The sequence below is a fragment of the Arachis duranensis genome, chromosome 2, assembly GCF_000817695.3.
Source record: "Arachis duranensis cultivar V14167 chromosome 2, aradu.V14167.gnm2.J7QH, whole genome shotgun sequence".
Classification (NCBI taxonomy): Eukaryota; Viridiplantae; Streptophyta; class Magnoliopsida; order Fabales; family Fabaceae; genus Arachis; species Arachis duranensis.
In genome coordinates, this window is record NC_029773.3 from 13,657,039 (window position 1) to 13,673,802 (window position 16,764).

General features: G+C 24.0%; 1 long non-coding RNA gene across 1 annotated transcript; it reads right to left on the reverse strand.

Moving 5' to 3' along the window:
• Nucleotides 1–1,041: 1,041 nt before the first annotated feature.
• LOC107473699 (uncharacterized) lies at nt 1,042–10,685 on the reverse strand. Its single transcript, XR_002370299.2, has 3 exons — nt 10,543–10,685; nt 9,002–9,074; nt 1,042–1,124 (listed from the first exon to the last, which is right to left on the reverse strand). It is a non-coding gene; the product is annotated as an uncharacterized LOC107473699 (long non-coding RNA).
• Between the last annotated feature and the right edge of the window lie 6,079 nt (nt 10,686–16,764).

Below are 16,764 nucleotides of genomic sequence, written 5' to 3' on the forward strand. Positions count from 1 at the left end.
ATAATTAATTTAAGAATGAGTGAGTTTATAACTAAAATTAAAATAAATTAAATAGAAGTAAACTATTTGATAGAAGATATCTATATGTATTATAATTTGCAAATATATTTATAAGAAGTATGATAGCTTAGTGCCTATGAATGTATCCAATATTCAATCAACATTGGAGCACCGAGGACGAGGACGAGGATCTCTGCGACACAAGAACGTCGATTCACCAGTTTTTCGGTCGAACCGGCCGGTCCGGTCCGGTTCTGACAACATTGCGTTGAACGCTAGCTAGGCTGGCGTTGGACGCCAGTTTTAGGCCTTCTAATGCTCCATTTGGACTTCTGTAGCTCGAGAAAAGCTCTTCAGGTTGCAGGCAGGTCAGATCCGTACAGCATCTGCAGTGCTTTCTCTGTCTCTGAATCAGACTTCTGCTCCAACTCCTCAATTTCAGCCAGGAAATTGCCCAAAAACACAAAAAATCATAGTAGAATCAAAAAATATGAATTTAACACTAAAACCTATAAAAAGTCAATAAAAACTAAATAAAAACTACCAAAGCCTATATGAAAATGATGTCAAAAAGCGTATCTCAATTTCAGCCAGAAAATACCTGAAATTGCATAAAAACACAAACTCAAAGTAGAATCTAAAACGTGAATTTAACACTAAAACCTATAAAAACTTAATAAAAACTAAACAAAACATACTAAAAACTATCTAAAAATGACGCCAAAAATGCGTATAAAATATCTGCTGATCAGGTCACTTGAAAGGTGAACTACTGAACAAAAGCAACAATGAAATTTTTCTTTAAAATCAAACTTAGATACAAACTGGCGTTGGACGCCAGTTTTGGGCCTTCTAATCTGAAGCAAAGTATGGACTATTATATGTTGCTGGAAAGCTCTGAAAGTCAGCTTTTCATAATTGTTGAGAATGCTACTATTATACATTGCTGAAAAGCTCTAGATGTTAGCTTTCCATAGTCATTAAGAACACTCCATTTAAACTTTTGTAGCTCCAAAAAAGCTCTTTCAAGTGCAAGGAGGTCAGATTCGAACAGCATCTGCAATGCTTTCTCTGCCTTTAAATCAGACTTTTGCTCCAGCTCCTCAATTTCAGCCAGAAAATACCTGAAATTGCATAAAAACACAAAAACTCAAAGTAGAATCCAAAATGTGAATACACTAAAATCTATAAAAAGTTAATAAAAACTAAACAAAACATACTAAAAACTATCTGAAAATGACGCCAAAAAAGCATATAAAATATCCGCTGATCAGGTCACTTGAAAGGTGAACTACTGAACAAAAGCAACAATGAAATTGTTCTTTCTAATCAAACTCAGATACAAATCAAAGTTCAAAATCAAACTATAATCAAACATGTTTCAATAATCATATTTCAAAATTTGGTTATAATTAAATGTATTTAAGTTTATAATTAAATACAAGAATCTAAATCAAAGTTAAAAAATTATGTTATAATCAAACCTTATTAAAGCTAATAATCAAATAAGCTTCAAATTATACTTGAAAATTCAATTATAATTAAACTCAATGTTAAAACTAAATAAAATATAATTTAAATGAATATCACAAAATATAATAAAATTTACCAAAAATTACTTACCAATATGACATATAATTTAATTGAACACTTCCTCCATCATAAATTATTCTTTTGTTCTTTTCGTATATGTTTCTAAAACTAACATTTATCATAGTAATAGACTTATAGTCTATTTTAGGAAGTTGTCTAAAGAGTTATTCAAAAGGTGAAAATGTTAGAATTGAGTAAGAGAAATAAAAAAAATTAAAGAAATGATAAAAAAAATAGATTATTTAAGTGGAGGATTGAGAAAGAAGTTACGTGTGAATTTTTTTTGTAACTGATAGTGAAATGGATAACTATAAAGTTAGTTTTGGATTATGTTGGCACTTAACAGGGTTAAAATAGGAAAAGCCGATGTCAAAAGATTTATTGTCGTGGCCATATATAAAATGAGAAAAAGAATAATGAGAAACCAACAAACTAGGTAAAGACGATGTCAAAAGATTTATTTTCGTGGCCATATATAAAATGAGAAAAAGAATAATGAGAAGCCAACAAGTGTTTAACAGCGATGATAAATAGTTTTTTGTATAGATCTTATTATAGTCTGAGGTATTCATTTAAATTATGGTTTTTTTTTAAATTTTATATTAGCCTTTGTGCGTTGTTTTGAGTATGTTTGTGAGTACTGTACTCTGATGGTCTGTGCAGCAGTTTAGCTTCATTCTAATTATTCTATTAGAATTTTTTTTAATCATAAAAAATATATTTTTTTTATTTTTTTTATAATTTCATCCATTCTACTGCTTCTTTTTTGACCTCTTAATACACTTTGTTATATTTCTCTTGCTGCCAATATTTTGTTACCTTTAACACCATCGATTTCATCACATCCATCGTTACAAATTTCGTTTAGTTTTATTGCAGTTACTACATTCACGTATAACTTCCACCTATATTTTTTTCTCTTTAATTTAATTACCCAATTAATGCTTTCATCATTCTTTTACCTTTTTAATTTGTCCCCAATATTTCACGTACAAGGACAGTGTTCTATCTTTTTCTCTTACCAAGGAAGAACTAAATTTTTTCATATTATATGTATTCTTTGTTTTTTTAGATATGTCTGTATCTATGAATGATGAATTAAAAAAGTCTAATATTTTGTTAAATTCATTTTTTTCTTTTTTAAATGACTTTACATGGGATAATATTATTTTTTTAATTTTTAAATTATTAATTATACAGAGTATTATATTTAAAATTTGAGTACATAGATATTTATTTTTAAATTAAACTAAAATAAATAAATTATATTACAAAAATATAATTTATTTTGACTTCTATAATATCATTTGTTTGGCATATGGCACAGGTTATTTGATTAACATGTAAAAAATGTAACATCTATAATAATATATAATGCCACATATAAAAGATGTAACATATAAATTCTTGGTGATAATTAATTACAGTGGGTAGAGAGAAAGTGGAAGGAGAAGAAAGAAACCAGAAAGAATAAAGTAATATAATAATGACGATTAGACAATGACAGATATTCGTACAGAGAATAGTAATAATAAGAGAAAGAATAGTGTTTGATATAGTAATGAGATATAATAAAAATTATAAATTAATAATTTTGAAAAATAATGAAATTAAAAAATTTTAAAAATTAAATATAAAATTAAAAAAAATATTTTTTTATCAATTAGAAATATGTATGAAGATAAAGAAAATATTTTTTATCAATTGAAAATATGCATGAAGATAAAGAGTCATTTGAATATAAATTTTTATCTCGACTTCACATTAAATAGTATAAATACTAATTAAAAATAAATAATTAAACTTAATAACATTTATAAATAGTTAATTTGTAAATAATGTTTCTAAATTTTTATTTTGATTTTGTTATGCATAATAACAACATAATAAATTTTGCTTAATATCTTATTTAATTTAAATTTATAAATTTTATACATTCTAAAAGTTAATTTGATAATTTGGGTAAAAATTATAAATACTTTTTGTCATACACTTTTTAGCAAAACTTCAACAACTCATAAAAATTAACAGAATAGATGGTTATAAATCAAAGTGATAGACACGATTAAAAGTTGCGATAATAATAGTTGGTGATAATTAATTACGGACGGTCGGGTGGAGTGAAGATGGAAGGAGAAAGAAAAAATGAGAAAGGAGAATAAGGTAATATAATCTATAACAATATATAATGGCAAAACATGTTTTGGTGTCCAATTTTTTTTCCAATTTCGCTCTTTCTAATAATCTATCCCACTATATATCAGTTATTCTACGTTAAAAAACTTCCACTACTTCATCTTCTCTCTTATCACATACAATCACGTTCTCTCTTATCTCATTAATTCACATTTATGGAATATTACTGTTATTGCATAATCCAAAAAAAAAAATTTTATCCATCTTTTCTTGCATCCTTCTCATTTCACTTAAATATACCGTAAAACCTAATATAATTTGTCTGAAAAAAGTTAAGTAATTTTTTTATTTTATAATTATTTTATATTTTGAGATTCAAAATTTTGTATTTTTATTTTTATTCAAGGTTTATTTTTATGTTTTATTTTAGTTTTATTAATAAAAAAGTATTAATATTAGTTCTAATATTTAACTTTTGGGATAAATAAAAAGATGAGACTTTTTTTATAAATTAGATGGTTGAAAAACTATTTATTATAAAAAAAAGTTAAGTCTATTTCTTGACTATAGAAATATATATAATTCACTCTTGGATTTAATCAAAATAAATATATATTTATTTAATTTTTTAAATTTTACATCAATTATTAAAATTATGATGATATAATAGATGTACTCCAATAAAAAAAAGTGAAAATGATTTCATAACTATTTTTGTTGTTGAAACGAAACATGACTCAATAACTATAAAGTCTAATCTAAACAACTATAGATAAATAAAATAAGTAATAAAAAACGGACATAAAATTTAACTTTTTTGTTATTTAGTATAAAAATAAATATAATAAAATAAATCACTGTTCTCATACATAATGACATAAAATTTAACATTATCCTTCTCTAGAGCCATCTATTTTTTTAGTTTTTATCCTTATTTTTGTAATTTATTTTAATTTTATTAAACCAAAAAGTACTAATGTCATTTAATTTTAATTTTTAACTTTTATCATAAATGAAAATATGTGACTTTGTATGCATTAGATAATAAAAAAAATATTCATAATAAAAAAAGTTAAATTTACTCATTCGTTACATTTATAGGAGTGTAGATGATTCACATAAGAGTTATGAGATTTTTTTTTGAATTTTATTTTTAAATTAGTATTTACTTTTGAGTGTAATAATTATGAACTAATATATGATGGTAACTAACTGCAATTGAAAAGAAGATAGAAATACAATAAAAAATGGAGGAAGAAAGAGAGAACAAGCTAATATAAGAATGGTGGTGAGGCATATGTAGATAGATAATAGTAAAAAAAAGAATAATGAAACTAAAAATTTAAAATTCTAAAAGAATAATAAAATTAAAGATAATTTAAAATGTTGAATATAAATTATAAGAAATAATTTTTTTTAGCTATTAAAATGATGCAAAAGAAAGAGTAATTTAAATATAAATTTTTATAAATTTATAATTGAGAAATGAATAAATTTACAAATATTTATAAATTTATATCTTCATTGTTATACATAGTAACAACGTAATGATTTTAGTATTATATCTAAATTAATTTATATCCAATTATTCTATATATTAAAAAAATTAAATAACTTATAAATTTTTTTATTTTTTATTTTATTATTTTATACAAAACTTTTGAATGCTCGATATCTTACATTTTTTTTAAAATAATAAAATATGACTTAACAAGTAAGTATGAAAAATAAGTATTTAACTATTTATATAATAGTTATAGATCTAGATATCTAAATCAAATAAGAAAATAATTCTTTTAACAAATCTTTAACAACTCAAAAGTTAACACAATGGATATGTATGAATCAAAGTGATAAACAAAAATGAGAGCTGCGATAATGGTATGGTGATAATTGATTGCGATCGGGGTTAATAGGAGAAGAAAATAAGGAAGGACAATAAAACAAGGCAACATAATAATGACGGTGAGACAATAATAAGTATACATGTAAAAAAATAATAAGAAAAAATAATAGTGTATAGTATAATGAGATGATATAATTAAAATAAAAATTAATAAATTTAAAATAATAATAAAATTTAAGATAATTAAAGATCTTTAATATAAGATTAAAAAAATAATTTTTATCTATTAAAATTATGTATCTTCTAAAAGAGTGTTTTGAATATGAATTAAATTTATAAATTTATTTCAAATTAAATATGATTGAGAAAATAAGTAAATTTAATATATAAATAACTAATTTGTAAATAATATTAGTAAATCTTTATCTTGATTTTGTTACACATAATAACAATATATTTCTTTTTTATTTTTTTATTTAAATTTATTTATTTTATACTTTCTACATATATTAAATAATTTAAAATATTTTATTTTTTCATAATTTATTTTTTAATTATTGATATTAAATTTATAATTTTAAAAATAAAAATATAAAAATATTTTTTTTAACTCAACAGAAAAGCGGCCGTGCCTGTTGAGCCGCTAGTTTAAATAATTGTGCTGTACAGAGAAGAGTTTATAAGATAAAGGAGAATCAGAACAAAATAAAAAAATTAAAAAAAGAGAGATTGTGAGAGTAAAGAATTGAATAGAAGTTACGCGTGAGTTTTTGTAACTATTAGTGAAATATGTTAGTGAAATAAGTAACTGTAAAATATTTTTGAATTATGTTAGTAGGGTTAAAATAGGATATAGAAAATTGGAAACCAAACCCCATATATTAGCATTATATATTGTAATTTAAAAATGAAAAAAATGAATTTAACAAAACATTAGACTTTTTTAATTCATCATTGATAGGTACAGACATATATAAAAAAAATAAAGAATACATATAATATGGAAAAATTTAGTTCTTCCTTGGTAAGAGAAAAAGATAGAACACTATCTTTGTACATGAAATATTGGGGACAAATTAAAAAGGTAAAAGAACGATGAAAATATTAATTGAGTAAGTAAATTAAAGCGAAAAAAAAATATAGGTGAAAGTTATACGTGAATGTAGTAACTGCAATAAAACTAAATGAAATTTGTAACGATGGATATGATGAAATCGATGGTGTTGAAGGTAACGAAATATTGGCAGCAAGAGAAATATAACAAAGTATATTAAGAGGTCAAAATAGAAGCAGTAGAATGGATGAAATTATAAAAAAAAATAAAAAAGATATATTTTTTATGATTACAAAAAAATTCTAATAGAATAATTAGAATGAGGCTAAACTTCTGGACAGATCATCAGATTACAGTCACAGACATACTCAAAACAACGCTATACAAACAAAGACTAATATAAAATTAAACAAAATATAATTTAAATAAATACTTCAAAATATAATAAGATCTATACAAAAAATTATTTATCACCACTGGTTAAACACTTGTTGGCTTCTCATTATTTTTTTTCTCATTTCATATATGGCCGCGAAAATAAATTTTTTGACATCGTTTTTACCTAGTTTAAGATGTCACAAAAACTTATTTAAATAATTGTGCAGCGCAGAGAAGAGTTTATAAGATAAAGGAGAATTAGAACAAAATAAAAAATAAAAAAAGGGAGACTATGGAAGTAAAGAATTGAATAGAAGTTACGCGTGAATTTTTGTAACTGTTAGTGAAATAAGTAACTGTAAAATATTTTTGAATTATATTAATAGGGTTAAAATAGGAAATAAAAAATTGGACACTAAACTCCCATATATTGGCATTATATATTGTTACAGATAATTAATTATTTAAAAAATTAGTATACGAATATTTTAAGAAATACTTGATAGGTGTGATTCTCTTGCATGCATTATATACCAATTAAATAACTAAGCCAATATGCCAAACAAATAATATTGTAAAAGACAAAATTAATAAATTTTCTTGTAATATAATTTATTTATTTTAGTTTAATTTAAAAATATTTATATACTCAAATTTTAAATACAATATTTTAAGTAATCAAATATTTTAGAAAATAAAAAAAATTAATTTAAAAAGAAAAATATTAAAAAATATTTATAAAATTTTTTCATCCCATAATTGACAGATAGTTAAATACAGACATGTCAAAAAAAATAAAATGTACATATAAAATGTAAAAAATTGTTTTTTTGTCAAATCAAATTAATGAGAGAAAAAGATATAACGCTATTTGTCTACGTGAAAAATTGGTAACAAATTAAAAAAATTAAAAATGGATTAAAAATATAGATTGAGTAAGTAAATTGAAAAAAAAATTTATAACTGCAGTGGAAGAAGACAAAGGAGGAGGATAGAGGCAATTCAAATGAGAATATTAAAAAAAGAGAAGAGAAACATCAAAAGAAATACAAAAATGATAAATTTTTTTAAGAAACTACAACAAAAACTCTAATAAAATATTTAGAATGAAACTACAGAGTACATTGTACTCAGAACAAAACGGTACAAACTAAAACTGAGATAAAATTAAATAAAATATAATTTAAATAAAATCACACAATATAATAAAATTTACCAAAAGTTACTTACCAATGACATATAATTTAATTGAACACTTCCTCCATCATAAATTATTCTTTTGTTCTTTTCGTACATGCTTCTAAAACTAATATTTATCATAGTCATAGACTCATAGTCTATTTTAGAAAGTTGTCTAAAAAGTTATCCAAAAGGTGAAAATGTTAAAATTGAGTAAGAGAAATAAAAAAATTAAAAAAATAATAAAAAAATAGATTATTTAAGTGAAGAATTAAAAAAGAAGTTATGTGTGAATTTTTTTTTGTAACTGATAGTGAAATGGAAGTTATACTTTTAAAATTTTGAGTTTTGTCTCATTGATAAATGTAACAATCTAGTCCACGCACGTGGAAATATTATCTGCTTTGGCACTTTGGGTTTACAATTTTGTTTTTGATGGAAGAACAGAAATTACTTAAACCGCCAAAATATATTTCCCTCTCTATTATGGACATATTTTGATGGGTTGAACGGTTTTTGTCATTCTATTAAGAATAACATTACGAGACCTGGAATATCAAAATAAATAATATATATTCGTAAACTGGTGGATTAGACCGTTTCTATAAACCAACTAAAATGTGACATACAACTATTAGTGAATACATATTATTTATACTCTTTTTGTGTCATAATAATTGTTCCATAATGTATAATGTAGAACCATTCATATGTATTTATCTAACATGTTAATTTTAAGACAACACGTAGTATCTTTCTTAATATTTATTAATTGTTGACCATTAATTCAAGACAACATGTAGTAATTAACTTACCATAAATTGGGTATCTTTCTTAATCTGCTTTGCATATCTGATTTTGTATCTAGCTTTATCCCTTATTTGCATCCTGCTTGCAAACAAATAGTAAATGAGAATTTTTACAATCACAAAGAATCAGAAAAGAGCTCACCATAATAATGAAACATACTTAATGTATTATAAATAAGCTTTAATTTTCTTTAATTTTTAAATTATATCCAAGCATCCCATTTTCATACCTAAAATTAAAGTCACATTTATCTAGCTAATTTATAAGCACATTTCACTTTTAAAATATTACACACACTCTTTAATTTGGAATTAAAACTCAAATAACAAACATAATATTTGAATTTGCCATCTCCAATAAAAGCTTTGTGACATACAAAAAAAAATACACATCATCAAGTGCCTCATGATGTGCAAAGGAACATTTCAACTGTGTTACTACAATACATCCAAATAATATAAATCAAATCTTCAACTCATAAAAATCATAACAACTATATATTCAAAAACAAAATAATGTTAGAAACTAACATTTTTAATTAATATCAACTAATTTTAAAAAAATTATTTTATTTATTTTAAATTTTAAATTCTAAAAAATAAACTTTAGTTATAAATCTTAAATAATAAATTTTAAATTTTAAATCTTTTAAAAAATAAAATTTTTAAAATAAAAAATTTAATATTGACTAACTAAAAATTGGTTTTCTAAATTTTCTCATTCAAAAATTAAAAACCAATTCCAATAAGAGAATTGAAGTGAACTATCACTACAACAAAAGTCACTTTTAATAACAAATTTTTAATAATAACAACATAATAATCACTATATGTCTTATTTAATTTATGTTTTGTGGCAATTATATATTTGTCATTATTATTATATGATATAATGATAAATATATATTTTTTGTAGCTATTAAAAAAGTCTTTTCTAAAAATTATATAACTGTTCAAATTTTTTAACGATAAAGTATAAGATGACTAAGGTTAAATTGCGGATAAATATATTAACGACTATTTTTGTTGTTACTAAAATCAAAATAAATAATTGTTAAAAGTGATTTTTCTAGTTACAGTGTATTAAGGTGCATCATTGGTAAATTATTAGAGTAATAATAGTGTTCCTCATCCTGATGAATATGTATTATTTGTGGCAGTTTCATATGTACAGTGGCAATACGCAATAAAGAAACTGTAGAAATAAAATAAAAGCTCCAAATAATTATAGAGGGATTAAAAACTTATGTATAGTATAATTATAATAAAATACCCAATACGTTAGTTATTCTGAACTTCAATTGGATAGTACTATAGCGAGTGTAAATTAGTAATACACAGAAATTCTAATTAAATAGTTGCATTGACTCAAATGAATGTGTACGAATTAAACCCAAAAAAAAAAAATTAATAATAATCTACATAAAATGAAAACTGTTCCAGCCTACAGTGATTTTCATTCTAAAATTACCAAATTAAATAAAAATAAATATGAATCTTGAGGAAAAATAAAAATAAGAAAGAAAATCAAGTTCAATCTAACATACCTCACATTTCCGTTCGGCAAATTCTTCTCTCCTTGAAAGAGATCCCAGAAATTCATCACAGCAAAATTAATTTGATTTAACATTTGTAAGAAAATGAACAATCAGAACAGCAAAAGAGAGAGGCGAGAATTAAAGAAGAAGAGGAATAGGGTTTAAGGGAGAAAATGAAAGAGAAGAAGCTAAGGAAGGGGAACATGGCTTTTGAATCTAGGGTTGTATCTTAGAATAACGAGAAATGACTAAAATACCCTCCACTTTAACACTTGCTCTTTCATTATTATTTTAGCCAATAAGGAAAGAAAACCGAAAGCATCACGTTATTAAAGAATAGAAAGTAGAAAGTGAATATATAACTAATTGCTTAATTGCATTTTTGTCTGGACTTCATATTACTCATATGTTAGTTGAAAATTAGTTCCTCTTAAAGGTAAACAACCAAAGGGGACCCAAAAGTAATTTAAATTAAGAGAAATTTTAGGTTTTAAAATTAGTTCCCTTAAATGTATTTTCTCTATTTATTTTTAAAAAATTAGGTTTTATTCCTGTTTTAAATCAACAGAGGGAAAAAAAACTATTTCACATTATTTTTTTTGCTTTTTTTATTAAAAACAATTTTCATTTGAACAATTAGTCGACTAATATATTTATCGAGAGTTAGACATTAGTCGACTAATATATTTATCGATAATTATATAAGTACTGGGTAAATCACAAAATATACTCAAATAATTGTCGCTGACAAAAATATATTTGAATTTTATTATCGACAAAAATGCCTTCAAATAATTTTTAAATGCAATAAAAATGTCCAACATTAAATATATATTCTCAAAAAAATACTTTTAGAGATAGAATTTAAATGTAATTTTTTTGCAAGCACAATTAAAAAAATAAGATATTTTTATCCTTAAAATTTGGTGATTTTTCGCTAAGAATATATTCTTTTTATTTTTTATCAACAACCAATAAATAATAATTTTAAAAAATCACAAAAATATATAATTAGTGAAAAATCAATAAATTTTAAGAATAATAATATCTCATTTTTCTAATTATACTTACAAAAAGTTGCATCAAAATTAAATCTCTAAAACATTTTTTGAGAAATACATATTTAATGTTAAATACTTTTGTCGAATTTTAAAACTATTTGAAGGCATTTGCGCTGATAGAAAATTCGAATGTATTTTTGTCAGCAACAAAATTATTCGAGTATATTTTTAATAATTTACCCTATATTTACCAGTAAAAATTTTTAATAGCCACAAATAATAATAATAATAATAATAATAATAATAATAAATATATAATTATCATAAAAATATAAACTAAATAAAACATATAGTTATTATTATTATGATGTTATTACCACAAAAATTTGTCAATAAAATAATTTTTGTTGTAGTGTCACTTTATCGATCGTTTACACATTTTCTTAATTTAGAGAACTCAAACTCACCAAAATCACACTCAGCTTCGGTCTGGCATACTTACCAAACTCATAGCATTAAATAATGGCAACTACTCCTATGAAAATGTTAGAAATATCTTTTCATGATGATTTTTATTTAAAAAGTGTAACTTATTTATTTTGTAATATTTTAAATAAAGGTAATACTTTTATTTTAAATAAAATAAAGTCCTATAATCTTCTAATGATCAAAATGATATATCTTCACATCATGACAATCATTAAATCTTGATCGGAGTAGCACCATAAATAATTGATATGATAGGGACTGATTTCAATTTTACCAGTTTGTCATTTTAAAATATAAATCATCAAATGATCAGTCTTATGTTTTTTTATTTTATTTTATTTTAATTTATGTTTTGAAGATTTTGTGTATATATTAATTATGTTAAATTTATATTTAAATTATATTTTAATTTGATACATTTAGTTAAACTATTATATTAAATTTTATTATAATTGTATTAATTTTTTTTAAAAAATTAAAATTTAATATCTATAAATAGCTGTAAATATTCACCTCTTTGCAAAAAAAACGAAAATTCATAATAAAAATAAAACGAAAATAAAAGATATTTTATTAAATGAAAATTGAAGACGGTAGAGAGATCTCTGCTCCATAAAATTTTATTGTCATCCCTACTTCGAACCTAGTGTGTTCTTGTGGCAGGACTAATCTATTAGTGTGTTCTATTTTTTATTTTGAAAACTCAGCTAAATGGCAATTAAAATTAAACGATCATATATGTTAGCACAAATATTTAGAAAATAATAAAAATAAACTCAAATTAATTTAAAATTATTTTATTTTATATTCATTAATTATTAGATATTAAATTAAATAAGATAATTTTATATGATTATTTTTCTATCATTACTACATGTTAATTAGTAATAGAATGTTTATTTATTACATTATATATTATATATTGCCTATGGGACCTATTTAATAGACTTATAATATATTCTTATAAACCCAAAAAAGCTATTTCCATTTTCAGTATCATACAACAATTAAGAAGTAGCTATGATGCACGGACACTGACACGGACACGGGACACGACACGATACGGGACACGCGGATATACGAATTTTAAAATCTTACAAGATACGGAGACACGGCATATATATAGAATATAAAGTATTTTTTAGATAAATTACAATAAATTTTTGATATTTTATTGCTGTTAAAATATAAAATAATTTTTTAACTGTTTTTTATGTCTTTTTTTTAACTATATAAAAGTATCTAAAATATTTTTTGTTTTAATAAATAATAATATATATTATTTCTAAACTCATTTCAACAATATATGTTAAAAATAAGGATGGACACGCAAACACGTAATGGTATTTAGGTGTGTCCGGAAAAAAATTTTTTATTTTTTATTAAGATACGGTTGGACACGACAGACACGCGTGTCGGACGAGTGTCGATGAGTGTCGTGTCCAAAATGTGTCCGACACGCGAACACGACAACTCAACCAAGTGTCCGTGCTTCATAGAGAAGGAGTAAACATGCATGATCACCACCACACGTAGCCTTAGATTAAAACAAGCTTTCATTATTAACAAGAACTAGTTCAAAATGGCATCAACTCTTATCATGCACCACATTAGCAAAGAAGTTCAAAATCTAATAAGCCCATAACAAATGATAAATATTGAAAGATATATAGTAGGACATACTTACTTGTATACATTCATGTAAACAGCTCCTTCTACCAAAGCAACCTATTATGATGAAATCAGCATATTATGCCAAATACAATCTAAGACAAATTAACTTATAAAGACATATGTATGATGCAGGGTGTGATATATAGGGTTAGTTTGTACTTTGTACCTTTTATTAACTTCTGAATGAGTTTCTTATATGCACCATAGTCCATAGTGGAAATTCTTAACAGGTATAACTTGAAAGAAAACTCTCATATCACTCAAGTGGTAATTTAATTGGGATATAATCACATACTTAATTAATTAATATGTACTAGGAACAACGAATGTGAAATCAATTGATCAGATTAAGGTACATGCATTTGTGCACTATTCATCAACTAATTCGATTGAATTAATAACAAGTTGGAATATAATTAATGATCCATAATTAGAGGCTGCTCCTCTCCTTATGTCTAGATACATTATTATGTATCAATGGATTAATTAGGTTTTGATTTCATCTTAAAAGAAACAAAATTGGCATTAAAAAACTTAAGGGTCTACGTAATAGGCCTGAAAAAAGCTTAACTAGGGATGAAAGACTGAAAATTGTTAAATTAATTCCATGTACCATGAATATATCCAGAATGTATCAAAACCCAACTCAAATTCAAATAGTTTTATTATTGAATTTAGTGATATAAGGTTGTAGCTAGGTTGTATTCGTTGAATTGATCTCTTGCATAACTCAAATACATTAACAATAAATTACATAGTTGGTCTATTCAATCACTTTCAACTTTCAAGTGGCAACTATTGATTAATAATTCAAGCTAATCAACATGCTATATATTATTATTGAAAGGATTTAAATAAACAAAAGTACTTAACATGGTAGTTTCTGCGGCGTAAAATCCAAGGATCATGGATTTATGAACATCTGAAAATTTTATATATGCAACTTGCGTTGGTTCATTGTAATTTTGTATGCATATTATCATTTCTAATGTTTAAAATAGGTGCAATGTGCATGTATGATGTATCAACCTGTGTCTGAACTCTGAATTATTTCATTGTGGGCCTAACTTGACCTATTACAAAGTTTGGTTGTCCTAGGTTTCCTTTCTTAGCTTTACAACTTTGATGTGATTTTAATTTTAATTTATTGGTACGATCCTTTTTTTTTTAAGTATATAGTTGAGCGGAAATGTTCTAGGATTTAAAATTGATTATTCTTTAAGGAAGCATGTATTTGTTCACTTTTTAATAAATGTGAACAATTAGAAATTGTGGTCAACATTATCTTAGAAGATTCAAATTCCTCTACCAAAAGGAAAAAAAAAAGCTAGCTTTTTCCTAATATTATTTAAGCTTTTGTAAAATTTATAACTAATTAATAAATATTTTCTTAACATTTTATTAAAGAATCGTCACTAGTAATTAATACTTTCTCAATTCACTTATAATTTCCTTTTATTTAAATGAAAAATAATTATATTATTATGTAATCATTTTTCCTAAAAATTTAAATTAATAGGAGAATATACATGAATAATTATATCTCTAATACACGGCGCACACCACTTCACGTAAGAGTCTCTTTTTAGGTTTGCTTGAATTTTTGCATAAGTTTTCTTTCTTTTATTTATCTTACGTTAAAATTTTTTTTCCTTAAAGTCATCAAGGATCGAATTATAAATCTTTAGATCACATAAGCTTTGAAATCATCTCATGTATCACTTCTCTTAAAAACTTAAGTTAATAGAAGGAGACATATGAATTGTTATATCTCTAACATATATTATAGATATATTAAAAGAGACTTCAACGAATTTTGGTTGGCCAAGTAGTCAGCTCACTCGTCCGGTTTAGCAAGAGCCACGAGTTCAAATCTCGTTTGTGCATACAGCAATCCATTGTCCAATGACGAATCCTTAAATAAATCCAAATCTATTCTTAACCTATTAAATGGAAAGATACCGTAAAAAAAAAATAATTAGTATCTTTAAATTTAAACTTATTTTTATTAATTCAGTTAAATATAATAAATAATAGCCACAATTAATCAAGAATAAATAATTAGTCAATATAGGTTATATATCTTAACATGCTTAACAATAATATATTTTTAACCTTAAAAATTGTACCAGCTAAGAATATTTTTTTATAAATAATCAGGCAATTAATTACAGTATGCAACCCATGAAAACCTGCTAAATTACAATCACTTGTTTCATTAAGCAAATTTGGACCACCAAATTTAAAATAGTCAAGGAGGAAAAAAAGAAAGAGAAAAAGCAAAAATAATTGATAACAAAGTTCAATTCATGTAACAGCAATCGCCTTTCTTTGGCATTCATGCATCTAGTAAAAATTAGTAATTAATAATATATGCAAATAGCATTATAGCAAGTTGGAATATAATGTTATTAAGGCATAGTCCAAAGTGGCACCTAGTGGTACATTACTAAATTACAAAAGTACAAGTTAATTAATATACTTTACTCTACTTTAAAATGTATAAATGTTTGTGGACACTCCCTCAATTATTATATCGGCTAGATTCATGGATAGTTTGATGGATAACTGACATTATAATAAATTTGAGAGCAAACGGGGAAGCAAGAATAAAATAATGAAAAGTGGGTACTAATCAAGAACTATTTGTCTATTTCGCCAAAAGAATTAATAATTACAAGTCTTGACCAAATAAGTTCACTACTACTAGATCCTCTTCTAGATCATTGAAAATAATTAATTATCAATATAAAAAAAAAGCTGTAAATTGGTGACACTGACACATTACATGCACCTTGTTCAAGTGATCTTACCCTTTTTGACATGTTCATTGTATCCAATTATCAAAAGGATTTTCAGTTAGCAACTTGCAACCTGATGCTAAATTTGCCAACTAGAAATAATTCCCACGTGGGAAATATATTATATTATTAGTGATGAAAAGAGGACAAATAGTCGCCACATAAAACATTGTATGCGGATCATCATCATCGACATCATACCATCATCATTATTATTATTATTATTATTATTATTATTATTATTATTATTATTATTATTATTATTA